Consider the following 12,244-nt stretch of genomic DNA (forward strand, 5'->3'; position numbering starts at 1 on the left):
CACCCCCCAGCAGTGTGGGCACCTGCCAGCAGGCCCCACTCATGTCCCCCTGCACCCCCACCCCCCAGCAGTGTGGGGCACCTGCCAGCAGGCCCCCACTCATGTCCCCCTGCACCCCCACCTCCCAGCAGTGTGGGGCACCTGCCAGCAGGCCTCCACTCATGTCCCACTCATGTCCCCCTGCACCCCCACCCCCCAGCAGTGCGGGGCACCTGCCAGCAGGCCCCCACTCATGCCCCACTTATGTCCCCCTGCACCCCCACCCCCAGCAGTCAGGGTCACCTGCCAGCAGGCACCCACTCATGTCCCCCTGCACCCCCACCCCCAGCAGTCAGGGGCACCTGCCAGCAGGCCCCCACACATGTCCCACTCATGTCCCCCTGCACCCCCACCCCCCAGCAGTGAGGGGAACCTGCCAGCAGGCCCCCACTCATGTCCCACTCATGTCCACCTGCACCCCCCCCAGCAGTGAGGGGCACCTGCCAGCAGGCCCCCACTCATGTCCCACTCATGTCCCCCTGCACCCCACCCAGCAGTCAGGGGCACCTGCCAGCAGGCCCCCACACATGTCCCCCAAACACCACGCCATGACTATACAGACCCATGGCCCTAATGCCAACCCAAATCCCAACCCTCCGCCCCCCAGTTCAAACACCCAACGATCCACTGCACCCACTCCCTAGTAAATCACCATTCCATGATAGTCTGAAAAGAACCAGCATGCCCATCAGCAAATGTCCTACAGAGCCACACAGTTGCAACACATGACTGTGCCAATGATCATGGAGACATGCACCAAACCATCACTGAACACCACACCAATAATGTAGAATAAATAAATGTATTAAAAAGTACAACAAATGTCAAAATGAAAAGCACACATGCAAAAGAAGAAATAATTTTTGAAATATGAAAAAGAAAGTCAAATCCAAGCAAGAATAGAAATCCAAAAAATTAAAAAATATAAGTGGTGCATCCCCAAAGTCCATAGAACGAAATCCAAAGATGAAAAGCATAAAAAAAATTACTCCATGTGAATATGACTAAAAGAAAGTATATACATGTCCTGAAAATTGAAAAAGAAAGTCTGAAGGGTCCATTATCCCAAAAGCAAATGAAACCTAACAAAAACCCTATCTAAAATACAACTATATACAAAAAGTGGAGCAAAGTCCGTGGACTCCAAATCATAATAATAAAGAAATGAAACCTAAACCTAAATAACTATGTACAAAGGCGGCGGGCTAGTCCGACGGCTCACTGGTTGATGTCATGGGCCAGGGCATCATCGAACTCCTGTTCAATGGCTTGGAGGCGGGCATGTTCACTGTCCCCGAGGTCTCGCAGGGATAATGCAGTGTCCAGCTCCAACTCCCTGCGAATACCCTTGAGGCACTCAGCCCGCCTCAGCGCCCTCCGCATGGAGTTCTCCGCCCTGACCATTGTGAGCCATTCCTCCTCCACCCGCCGCCGCTCCGCACCTATCTGCTGGCCCAACCGCTCCCACACGGAAGACACTCCCATTCCAGGGTTCTCCTGCCCTCCGGCCGATGCCTGCCCCTCTGATGTTGATGGCCCGAGCCATGATGCCTCCCACATTGAGCCTGCCGCTGCCTCCGACGCAACTGCCTCTGCCAGCACAATGGCATCCAGGCTGATGGAATCTACCGACGCCGTCGTGCATGTGCCCTGCCCGATGATGCCGTCACATCCTCCATCTGCTGGGGTCCAGTTGCTGGTGTGTCCACCCCTGCTGGACCTCCGACTCCCGACTGTGGCAGGGATGGGATGCCCACCGAGCTGGCTGCGTTGGTCGGGGCAGGTCCACAGGGGGCCCTGGTGGCATCTGGGCCGGAAGACAGTATGGAGAACGACTGGCGCATAGCGTCCACAGAGGAGGAGAGGGTCGCCAGAGTGCCCGACACATGTAGGAAACCCCCGACCATGGTCGCTCCCAACTGGGCCATGTTGGCACGGTGCTCTTCGTGATGACGTGCGTGCTCCCCCCGGAAAGCACGCACCTCATCACGAATGACACCCGTGCGCAACGAGACAACAATCAGGACCTTCTCCATACAGCCAGGGGTTCCCTCGTCTGCAGGTAGAGGAGTGTCAGATGACATGGACATCCCCCCTACCTGCGGACGGGCCTGGAATGGGGCATCCCTGCTGGTGCATGGTGGTGCAGTCACAGTGTCAGGGACAGTGACATGCACAGGCACCTCCACGGCGACCTGTGCTGCCTCCTGCCCCTGCCCCTGGACTGCACCACTTGCACCAGCAGGGATGCCCCCACCAGGCCCCATGTGCAGCTTAGTAGCGGCCTCCTCCTCCTCTGTGGAAACCACCAACCTGTATTGCCGGGTGCCAGTGCCTGTCAGTCCCCATTCCCATTTGAGCCCTATAGGGCTCAATGGGAATGGGGACGTCGGATGCACCGGCACCGTCAACAATGGTGCCGGTGCATCCGACATGCTGCGCTCGTGGGTGCCTATCTGCCCTCCAGGCCAGACCTGGAGGGCAGATAGGCACCCAATGAAATCACACCAATGTATGGCCACTATGGATATGTGCACCAATCAATTTGTTTAACCTGTAAAATGTAAGTCATGTCTTGTAGTATGAAAAGTGCTGAGCAGCGGGCAGAGCTGAGCACTTTTTGAACCTGTTCAGAGAAGGGCTGTTTTTCTTACTACTTCTCCCAGCTGGAGGGTGTTAAATAAACATCTCTGTTTCCTGCACGATGGCCATTTGTCTGTGGAAATATTTTTTAATCTATTCTTGGAGCATGTCTTCAAATCAGACCTTTTTTACACATGCAAGCAACTGCCTGGAGACAGCGGTCTGTCGTCATAAGACTGCAGCTGACAGAAGCTTGGAACTTTCTGCACTGCGCAGCACTGGAGTCATGGAGGGAGCATTGCACAATCAGATAAATTAATGAAGAAATCTGCCTGGCATCACAGCCTCTCCGTTGTCTGAAGTGGAATGCAGAATTCTGACGGGGAGAAGTCAGCTTCATAAATGATGGTGAGTTTGCATTGTGCAGGGGACAGAGCTGGTTTATTTATGGATGTAAATATTGCATTGGCCTGGCAAAACTGGGGGGGATTTCTTATTTGTATATATGGGGTAACTCTGAGACAACAAAACATTGATTTATGATGGAATACCTGTGATTAGGGGCCTCATTACACGGTAGGCGGTGAACCATGGCGCAAATAGCGCCATGGTTCATGCCGGTAAAATACCGGCACCGCCTTGGTGGAAAGGGGAATTACTGCCCCATTCCAAGGTTGGAGGGGCGGTAATTCCCCCTTCCACCATTGCCCTTCCCCATTCCCATTTTTGCCCCATAGGGCATAATGGGAATGGGGAAGGCGCTAATTACGGCACCGCAAATTGCGGTACCGTAATTAGCTCCCTGGGTCCCTTTGCGGGTTGGTTTTTAATGCCTGCAAAAAGCAGGCGTTAAAATCCCCAACCCGCAAAGGGACCTCGTAGTAAGGCAGTAAGGATTTACCGGTTCCGGTAAAATACCGGTACTGGTAAACCCTTACCGCCTACCGTGTAATGAGGCCCTAGGTCACAGAAAACAATGCACTAAAACTTGTGATGAGATATTAATGGTGAGGTGAGTTCCTGGGACAAGGTCACGGAAGAGTGCATTGTAAACTCACTTCTGGGGTATGATAAAAAGATAAGATTACCTCATTAGAGAATGGTGAAGACACCTGTATTGTATTGTGTATTGTATTTGTAGTATATTTAGCAATTGCTGGTGCCAGATTTACATTGTATATATATATATATATATATTGATATGTGAAGTCAGCTCGGGTTTATTTTTATTGAATATTGTGGTGTCATTTTTTGTTGAGTTATAAAATAGGATATTAAAGGTGTTTTTTGTGTGTTGATAGAGTAAGCCGTTAGAATTGTTTGAAGGAAACATGGAGCATATTGAAACAGTGTTATTGGTAATTTTAGTTTGGAAGTAAATGTTTAAAGGCAAATATGGAGTATATTGAAACAGTGTTGTTGGTAGTTTGGAAGTAAAGGTTTGTGTGTGTTGGCTTGTAGGGGAGTTGGTTGTGTGCACTGGTGTGTTTTGTATGTGAATGTCTGTTATGCTGTGTGCATGTTTGTGCATGGTTTGGTTAGCCCACAGGGCATGTATAGTATTTGTGAGGTGCGTTAGTGTGGAGCAGCGTGGTATTCATTGGATATTCTTGATGTTTTGTAGGAGCCTAATGGTCATAATTTTATTTAAATATGATACATGGTTAATTATCTCAAATTCATCTAATGTGGTGCATGGCTAATCTTCACAATTCTATTTAACTGTGACACAAGGTTTATCTTCACAGTTATGTCTAATTAATGTTTAATATGTGTTTCATGTTTTGTGGTGTACTGTCTTTGTTAAGTTGAAATGAAAACATTTACAGGGTAATTCATGGAAATTGGCACAAAAGTGGCGCAGGCGGCTGGCGCACAGTGGTCCCGTGCGATAGACTGTGCCAGCCTCATGCGATAAAATACATTTCAGCGCACAGCGTATTAATGGATTTTAGCCTCCAAAACTAGCCGTGGCGCAGAGTGGCGCAGCAACCCTGCAGCAGCGCCAGTTACGCCCCCAAGAACGCCCTCGTGCAAGGAAAAGGCATCAAAATCCCCAATCCAGCGCAAAGGTCTGCGCCACCAGTTTACCGTACTGCCAAAAAGCAAACGCCAAGCGGGGAACGTGTATTATGGGTTTCGCAGTAACTTCCACACGCGAAAGGGCCAGTGCGAGCGGGGTACGTGTATAACTGGGGTTCGTGGGAAGTTTCACACGCAATTGGCCTGGGTACGTCTATTCCAGGGGTGCGCGGGAAGTTTCACACGCGAATGGGCTGGGTACGTGTATTTCAGGGGTGCGAGGGAAGTTTCACACGCGAATGGCCTGGGTACGTGTATTTCAGGGGTGCATGGGAAGTTTCACATGCGATAGGCCCTGTGCGAGTGGTGTACGTGTATTCCTGGGGTTCGCGTGAAGTTTCACACGCAAATGGGCTGGGTACGTGTATTTCAGGGGTGCGTGGGAAGTTTTACACGCGAATGGGCTGGGTACGTGTATTTCAGGGGTGCGCGGGAAGTTTCACACGGGAATGGGCTGGGTACGTGTATTTCAGGGGTGCGCGGGAAGTCTCACACGTGATTGGCCTGGGTACGTGTATTTCAGGGGTGCGCGGGAAGTTTCACATGCAAATGGGCTGGGTACGTGTATTTCAGGGGTGCGCTGGAAGTCTCACACGCGAATGGGCTGGGTACGTGTATTTCAGGGGTGCACGGGAAGTTTCACACGCGAATGGCCTGGGTACGTGTATTTCAGGGGTGCATGGGAAGTTTCACATGCGATAGGCCCTGTGCGAGTGGTGTACGTGTATTCCTGGGGTTCGCGTGAAGTTTCACACGCAAATGGGCTGGGTACGTGTATTTCAGGGGTGCGCGGGAAGTTTTACACGCGAATGGGCTGGGTACGTGTATTTCAGGGGTGCGCGGGAAGTTTCACACGGGAATGGGCTGGGTACGTGTATTTCAGGGGTGCGCGGGAAGTCTCACACGTGATTGGCCTGGGTACGTGTATTTCAGGGGTGCGCGGGAAGTTTCACATGCGAATGGGCTGGGTACGTGTATTTCAGGGGTGCGCTGGAAGTCTCACACGCGAATGGGCTGGGTACGTGTATTTCAGGGGTGCGCGGGAAGTTTCACACGCGATTGGCCTGGGTACGTGTATTTCAGGGGTGCGCGGGAAGTTTCACACGCGATTGGCCTGGGTACGTGTATTTCAGGGGTGCGCGGGAAGTTTCACACGCAAATGGCCTGGGTACGTGTTTTTCAGGGGTGCGCGGGAAGTTTCACACGCGAATGGGCTGGGTACGTGTATTTCAGGGGTGCGCAGGAAGTCTCACACGCGAATGGGCTGGGTACGTGTATTTCAGGGGTGCGCGGGAAGTCTCACATGCGAATGGGCTGGGTACTTGTATTTCAGGGGTGCGCGGGAAGTTTCACACGCGATTGGCCTGGATACGTGTATTTCAGTGGTGGGCGGGAAGTTTCACACGCAAATGGGCTGGGTACGTGTATTACGAGGGTGAGAATTGGAAGTGTGGGTCAACCCAGGTGTTCCCTCTACACCCTCCACGGCCCCTGCAGGCAGCCCACACCACAGGGGACTACCCTGCACCCCTGGTCATGTCCCGCAGGCAGCCCATCCACCATGGGCATGCCCCTCAGCAAAGCCACATGTCACCTTGCACTACTGGTCACCAACTCATGTCCCCCTGCACCCCCACCCCCAGGAGTGTGGGGCACCTGCCAGCAGGCCCCCACTCATGTCCCCCTGCACCCCCAACCCCCAGCAGTGTGGGGCACCTGCCAGCAGGCCCCCACTCATGTCCCCCTGCACCCCCACCCCCCAGCAGTGCGGGGCACCTGCCAGCAGGCCCCCACTCATGTCCCACTCATGTCCCCCTGCACTCCTACCACCCAGGAGTGCGGGGCACCTGCCAGCAGGCCCCACTCATATTCCACTCATGTCCCCCTGCACCCCCACCCTCAGCAGTCAGAGGCACCTGCCAGCAGGCACCCACTCATGTCCCCCTGCACCCCCACCCCCAGCAGTCAGGGGCACCTGCCAGCAGGCCCCCACACATGTCCCACTCATGTCCCCCTGCACTCCCACCCCCCAGCAGTGTGGGGCACCTGCCAGCAGGCCCCACTCATGTCCCCCTGCACCCCCACCCCCCAGCAGTGTGGGGCACCTGCCAGCAGGCCCCCACTCATGTCCCGCTGCACCCCCACCTCCCAGCAGTGTGGGGCACCTGCCAGCAGGCCTCCACTCATGTCCCACTCATGTCCCCCTGCACCCCCACCCCCCAGCAGTGCGGGGCACCTGCCAGCAGGCCCCCACTCATGCCCCACTTATGTCCCCCTGCACCCCCACCCCCAGCAGTCAGGGTCACCTGCCAGCAGGCACCCACTCATGTCCCCCTGCACCCCCACCCCCAGCAGTCAGGGGCACCTGCCAGCAGGCCCCCACACATGTCCCACTCATGTCCCCCTGCACCCCCAACCCCCAGCAGTGTGGGGCACCTGCCAGCAGGCCCCCACTCATGTCCCACTCATGTCCCCCTGCACTCCTACCACCCAGCAGTGCGGGGCACCTGCCAGCAGGCCCCACTCATATTCCACTCATGTCCCCCTGCACCCCCACCCTCAGCAGTCAGAGGCACCTGCCAGCAGGCACCCACTCATGTCCCCCTGCACCTCCACCCCCAGCAGTCAGGGGCACCTGCCAGCAGGCCCCCACACTTGTCACACCCATGTCCCCCTGCACTCCCACCCCCCAGCAGTGTGGGCACCTGCCAGCAGGCCCCACTCATGTCCCCCTGCACCCCCACCCCCCAGCAGTGTGGGGCACCTGCCAGCAGGCCCCCACTCATGTCCCCCTGCACCCCCACCTCCCAGCAGTGTGGGGCACCTGCCAGCAGGCCTCCACTCATGTCCCACTCATGTCCCCCTGCACCCCCACCCCCCAGCAGTGCGGGGCACCTGCCAGCAGGCCCCCACTCATGCCCCACTTATGTCCCCCTGCACCCCCACCCCCAGCAGTCAGGGTCACCTGCCAGCAGGCACCCACTCATGTCCCCCTGCACCCCCACCCCCAGCAGTCAGGGGCACCTGCCAGCAGGCCCCCACACATGTCCCACTCATGTCCCCCTGCACCCCCACCCCCCAGCAGTGAGGGGAACCTGCCAGCAGGCCCCACTCATGTCCCACTCATGTCCACCTGCACCCCCCCCAGCAGTGAGGGGCACCTGCCAGCAGGCCCCCACTCATGTCCCACTCATGTCCCCCTGCACCCCACCCAGCAGTCAGGGGCACCTGCCAGCAGGCCCCCACACATGTCCCCCAAACACCACGCCATGACTATACAGACCCATGGCCCTAATGCCAACCCAAATCCCAACCCTCCGCCCCCCAGTTCAAACACCCAACGATCCACTGCACCCACTCCCTAGTAAATCACCATTCCATGATAGTCTGAAAAGAACCAGCATGCCCATCAGCAAATGTCCTACAGAGCCACACAGTTGCAACACATGACTGTGCCAATGATCATGGAGACATGCACCAAACCATCACTGAACACCACACCAATAATGTAGAATAAATAAATGTATTAAAAAGTACAACAAATGTCAAAATGAAAAGCACACATGCAAAAGAAGAAATAATTTTTGAAATATGAAAAAGAAAGTCAAATCCAAGCAAGAATAGAAATCCAAAAAATTAAAAAATATAAGTGGTGCATCCCCAAAGTCCATAGAACGAAATCCAAAGATGAAAAGCATAAAAAAAATTACTCCATGTGAATATGACTAAAAGAAAGTATATACATGTCCTGAAAATTGAAAAAGAAAGTCTGAAGGGTCCATTATCCCAAAAGCAAATGAAACCTAACAAAAACCCTATCTAAAATACAACTATATACAAAAAGTGGAGCAAAGTCCGTGGACTCCAAATCATAATAATAAAGAAATGAAACCTAAACCTAAATAGCTATGTACAAAGGCGGCGGGCTAGTCCGACGGCTCACTGGTTGATGTCATGGGCCAGGGCATCATCGAACTCCTGTTCAATGGCTTGGAGGCGGGCATGTTCACTGTCCCCGAGGTCTCGCAGGGATAATGCAGTGTCCAGCTCCAACTCCCTGCGAATACCCTTGAGGCACTCAGCCCGCCTCAGCGCCCTCCGCATGGAGTTCTCCGCCCTGACCATTGTGAGCCATTCCTCCTCCACCCGCCGCCGCTCCGCACCTATCTGCTGGCCCAACCGCTCCCACACGGAAGACACTCCCATTCCAGGGTTCTCCTGCCCTCCGGCCGATGCCTGCCCCTCTGATGTTGATGGCCCGAGCCATGATGCCTCCCACGTTGAGCCTGCCGCTGCCTCCGACGCAACTGCCTCTGCCAGCACAATGGCATCCAGGCTGATGGAATCTACCGACGCCGTCGTGCATGTGCCCTGCCCGATGATGCCGTCACATCCTCCATCTGCTGGGGTCCAGTTGCTGGTGTGTCCACCCCTGCTGGACCTCCGACTCCCGACTGTGGCAGGGATGGGATGCCCACCGAGCTGGCTGCGTTGGTCGGGGCAGGTCCACAGGGGGCCCTGGTGGCATCTGGGCCGGAAGACAGTATGGAGAACGACTGGCGCATAGCGTCCACAGAGGAGGAGAGGGTCGCCAGAGTGCCCGACACATGTAGGAAACCCCCGACCATGGTCGCTCCCAACTGGGCCATGTTGGCACGGTGCTCTTCGTGATGACGTGCGTGCTCCCCCCGGAAAGCACGCACCTCATCACGAATGACACCCGTGCGCAACGAGACACCAATCAGGACCTTCTCCATACAGCCAGGGGTTCCCTCGTCTGCAGGTAGAGGAGTGTCAGATGACATGGACATCCCCCCTACCTGCGGACGGGCCTGGAATGGGGCATCCCTGCTGGTGCATGGTGGTGCAGTCACAGTGTCAGGGACAGTGACATGCACAGGCACCTCCACGGCGACCTGTGCTGCCTCCTGCCCCTGCCCCTGGACTGCACCACTTGCACCAGCAGGGATGCCCCCACCAGGCCCCATGTGCAGCTTAGTAGTGGCCTCCTCCTCCTCTGTGGAAACCACCAACCTGTATTGCCGGGTGCCAGTGCCTGTCAGTCCCCATTCCCATTTGAGCCCTATAGGGCTCAATGGGAATGGGGACGTCGGATGCACCGGCACCGTCAACAATGGTGCCGGTGCATCCGACATGCTGCGCTCGTGGGTGCCTATCTGCCCTCCAGGCCAGACCTGGAGGGCAGATAGGCACCCAATGAAATCACACCAATGTATGGCCACTATGGATATGTGCACCAATCAATTTGTTTAACCTGTAAAATGTAAGTCATGTCTTGTAGTATGAAAAGTGCTGAGCAGCGGGCAGAGCTGAGCACTTTTTGAACCTGTTCAGAGAAGGGCTGTTTTTCTTACTACTTCTCCCAGCTGGAGGGTGTTAAATAAACATCTCTGTTTCCTGCACGATGGCCATTTGTCTGTGGAAATATTTTTTAATCTATTCTTGGAGCATGTCTTCAAATCAGACCTTTTTTACACATGCAAGCAACTGCCTGGAGACAGCGGTCTGTCGTCATAAGACTGCAGCTGACAGAAGCTTGGAACTTTCTGCACTGCGCAGCACTGGAGTCATGGAGGGAGCATTGCACAATCAGATAAATTAATGAAGAAATCTGCCTGGCATCACAGCCTCTCCGTTGTCTGAAGTGGAATGCAGAATTCTGACGGGGAGAAGTCAGCTTCATAAATGATGGTGAGTTTGCATTGTGCAGGGGACAGAGCTGGTTTATTTATGGATGTAAATATTGCATTGGCCTGGCAAAACTGGGGGGGATTTCTTATTTGTATATATGGGGTAACTCTGAGACAATAAAACATTGATTTATGATGGAATACCTGTGATTAGGGGCCTCATTACACGGTAGGCGGTGAACCATGGCGCAAATAGCGCCATGGTTCATGCCGGTAAAATACCGGCACCGCCTTGGTGGAAAGGGGAATTACCGCCCCATTCCAAGGTTGGAGGGGCGGTAATTCCCCCTTCCACCATTGCCCTTCCCCATTCCCATTTTTGCCCCATAGGGCATAATGGGAATGGGGAAGGCGCTAATTACGGCACCGCAAATTGCGGTACCGTAATTAGCTCCCTGGGTCCCTTTGCGGGTTGGTTTTTAATGCCTGCAAAAAGCAGGCGTTAAAATCCCCAACCCGCAAAGGGACCTCGTAGTAAGGCAGTAAGGATTTACCGGTTCCGGTAAAATACCGGTACTGGTAAACCCTTACCGCCTACCGTGTAATGAGGCCCTAGGTCACAGAAAACAATGCACTAAAACTTGTGATGAGATATTAATGGTGAGGTGAGTTCCTGGGACAAGGTCACGGAAGAGTGCATTGTAAACTCACTTCTGGGGTATGATAAAAAGATAAGATTACCTCATTAGAGAATGGTGAAGACACCTGTATTGTATTGTGTATTGTATTTGTAGTATATTTAGCAATTGCTGGTGCCAGATTTACATTGTATATATATATATATATATATATATATATATTGATATGTGAAGTCAGCTCGGGTTTATTTTTATTGAATATTGTGGTGTCATTTTTTGTTGAGTTATAAAATAGGATATTAAAGGTGTTTTTTGTGTGTTGATAGAGTAAGCCGTTAGAATTGTTTGAAGGAAACATGGAGCATATTGAAACAGTGTTATTGGTAATTTTAGTTTGGAAGTAAATGTTTAAAGGCAAATATGGAGTATATTGAAACAGTGTTGTTGGTAGTTTGGAAGTAAAGGTTTGTGTGTGTTGGCTTGTAGGGGAGTTGGTTGTGTGCACTGGTGTGTTTTGTATGTGAATGTCTGTTATGCTGTGTGCATGTTTGTGCATGGTTTGGTTAGCCCACAGGGCATGTATAGTATTTGTGAGGTGCGTTAGTGTGGAGCAGCGTGGTATTCATTGGATATTCTTGATTTTTTGTAGGAGCCTAATGGTCACAATTTTATTTAAATATGATACATGGTTAATTATCTCAAATTCATCTAATGTGGTGCATGGCTAATCTTCACAATTCTATTTAACTGTGACACAAGGTTTATCTTCACAGTTATGTCTAATTAATGTTTAATATGTGTTTCATGTTTTGTGGTGTACTGTCTTTGTTAAGTTGAAATGAAAACATTTACAGGGTAATTCATGGAAATTGGCACAAAAGTGGCGCAGGCGGCTGGCGCACAGTGGTCCCGTGCGATAGACTGTCCCAGCCTCATGCGATAAAATACATTTCAGCGCACAGCGTATTAATGGATTTTAGCCTCCAAAACTAGCCGTGGCGCAGAGTGGCGCAGCAACCCTGCAGCAGCGCCAGTTACGCCCCCAAGAACGCCCTCGTGCAAGGAAAAGGCATCAAAATCCCCAATCCAGCGCAAAGGTCTGCGCCACCAGTTTACCGTACTGCCAAAAAGCAAACGCCAAGCGGGGAACGTGTATTATGGGTTTCGCAGTAACTTCCACACGCGAAAGGGCCAGTGCGAGCGGGGTACGTGTATAACTGGGGTTCGTGGGAAGTTTCACACGCAATTGGC

The sequence above is a fragment of the Ambystoma mexicanum genome, chromosome 12 (assembly GCF_040938575.1).
Source record: "Ambystoma mexicanum isolate Mex_15411 chromosome 12, UKY_AmexF1_1, whole genome shotgun sequence".
NCBI classification, from domain to species: Eukaryota; Metazoa; Chordata; class Amphibia; order Caudata; family Ambystomatidae; genus Ambystoma; species Ambystoma mexicanum.